A 2,604-nucleotide genomic window follows, 5' to 3' on the forward strand; every position below is an offset into this window, starting at 1 on the left:
CTTTTTGTTTTTTCAATAAAAAGTCCCACAATGGACACAATTTAAAAAAACACATCACATAATGTAAATAAGTTGTCACAGAATAAGAATATGTGAATAACTCAATTTTGACAAAAATGTCAGATAGAACCTTATAATTCCAAGGGGACGAAATATATTTCCTACAAATACATTTTTTTAATATACCTTGTATTTTTTAAAAACATATATTTTGCCCTGCATATATTTCAGTCCAAGAAAATACATTCACAATGTAACATTTGAATAAAATCTTTATTTGCTGTCCAAAATGTGAACATATCACACATCTGAATAAATTAGCTTTTTTTTTTTTCAAGCAGTCTCAGTTCCCCCAGCTTGGAATTCACTGCAATACCCAAAGCTCCTCTGGATACATTGGGAAATCTCTTCTTGACTGCCACTGTAAGAGACAAAAATCACAGATATATATTTAGTTCATGCACCCAAAAATGAAAATTCTGTCAATAACTACTCACACTCATTACTTCTAACCCTGTTGAGACTCTCGTTCATCTTCTAAACACAACTGAAGATATTTTAATAACATTTGAGAGATTTCTGTCCCTCCATTGCTGCGTATTTTGCCACTGCCTATGTTAATGACGGCCGGGTGTCCACTGGCACTGGCGCGCTTCACGCGGAGCAGAGCGAGCACTTTCAATTCATTTATATGGAAGTTAAAGAAGCTCAACTTAAGCTCAACTTCCATATGAATGAATTGAAAGTGCTCGCTCTGCTCCGCGTGAAGCGCGCCAGTGCCAGTGGACACCCGGCCGTCATTAACATAGGCAGTGGCTCACTTCACTTTTGGATTTTTGTTTCAGAAAACTTTTTTTCTGTTTTCTTGGTTTTTATTTATATTGTATAAATGTAACACTTGAATTTTTTTAATTCCATTTTTTGCCACACAGATGCATTAAATAAAACTACTGACATCCGCTCAATTCATATGGATTAGTTTTACGATTTCTTTAGGAACTTTTTGAAGCGTCATAGTGGTAGTTGCGCAGCTGTCAAAGGAGGGACAGAAATATCTCAGATTTTATATCAAAAAGATATTCATTTCTGTTTCGAAGATGAACGAAAGTCTTACAGAAATGATTACAATTTTTGGGCGAACTAACCCTTTAACTGAAATTTTCTAGTAAATTTTCCTTTCACCAACTCTGCGTCCGAAATCAAATACTTCTCTACTATATAGTATATGAAAAACAATACGCCAACAGAGAAGTATGTCCGAATTCATAGTATTTTTAAAATAGTAGGCAAAAAGTATCCTCATGACCTACTACTTATGCAGAGATTCTGAAGTGTGCATACGATGGACACTTTACTATCCCATGAGGCTACGGGAGGGGATTTATGACTGGCAGTGAAGCTACGTAAATTACACTGGTAAGTCACGTGACAGCAACAACATGGTTGATTTAGTAATGTCCGAAATTCATTCATATAGAACATACTTTTTTAATGGTTGCGATGTAAATTCAAATACAAATGTATCTACTCAAACAGTATGTGATTTTGGACGCACTGCAAGTCTTGATTTACCAAATATGGCTCCCATGGTTTCCTTGTCAAGGGCACTTCTTCTCTCTGTACTACCGTCAGTTTTACTCTTTCCCCCTACAAAAGACAATACATGATACATGAACATTTGAATAGGATACAGAGGGCATGCACAATTGTCTTCTGACTAGTTTTAGATCTCCAAATATTTTTGTTCACCTCAACAGTGGAAGTAAAGAAAAATAACTACAGGTATGCTGAATTTGAAAGATATTTTTATGGGCAAGTTAGATGTAGATGCCTTTTTTAAACTTCTCAGATTAATATCTTTGAAACGGTCTACCTTTCAAATTGCTCTGGATCAGAACCTCTAGTGGGAAGGCGGCCATTAAAAGAACACGGACCATTGAAGTGGCTGTTTGGGCCTGCAGAGCAGAAGTCCATTGATGCTGTAGGATTGTTATGCCCGTGCCATGTGCTAACTCCACCTGTGGTTGTGATCACATAAACAAGTTTTAAAAGATTTAATTTGAAAATAATGTACATTGTAAATCTCTTTTTAAGTTTTTATTCAGCCATTTCACCCATTGCAGAAATGCTTAACAAATCTTTATGTACACACCTAAATCCTCAGCAAAAAGTACTTACATAATTAGCATCACTGGAACACTAAAAAAATAAAATTGAAATAAAACCAAAATGAAAGTCAACAATGTTATTACAGACAGACTGTTGCTGGTAAACTATAAAGAAAAGAAGGAAGTGCTTAACTACAAACCTTTACACACTTTATTAAGAATTAACAAAGCAATTACTCGTAACTGCACCATGTATTTTGGCAAGGCAAAAACAAAGTACTTACTTTACTAGCAGACAGAGAAGCATTGGATGTAGAACATATTTTGCTGTTATGCTGAGGAAAATAAGTCACACAAACATGAGAAAACACAAAGGTGAGTAAATGATGAGATATATCAATTTTAGGTGAACTATTGTTTATCTACCACAGTCATGTTCAAATAACGATGCTATGATTAATGTTCCTGACTTGACAAGTATATTTGAAATGTAAAA

At 34.9% G+C, this 2,604-nt stretch overlaps 1 long non-coding RNA gene across 1 annotated transcript; it reads right to left on the reverse strand.

Moving 5' to 3' along the window:
• Positions 1–334: 334 nt before the first annotated feature.
• LOC130070777 (uncharacterized) lies at positions 335–2,012 on the reverse strand. Its single transcript, XR_008803924.1, has 3 exons — positions 1,874–2,012; positions 1,573–1,647; positions 335–421 (listed from the first exon to the last, which is right to left on the reverse strand). It is a non-coding gene; the product is annotated as an uncharacterized LOC130070777 (long non-coding RNA).
• Between the last annotated feature and the right edge of the window lie 592 nt (positions 2,013–2,604).

The sequence above is a fragment of the Rhinichthys klamathensis genome, unplaced genomic scaffold (assembly GCF_029890125.1).
Source record: "Rhinichthys klamathensis goyatoka isolate OS25496 unplaced genomic scaffold, OSU_Roscu_1.1 h1tg000018l_1, whole genome shotgun sequence".
Classification (NCBI taxonomy): domain Eukaryota; kingdom Metazoa; phylum Chordata; class Actinopteri; order Cypriniformes; family Leuciscidae; genus Rhinichthys; species Rhinichthys klamathensis.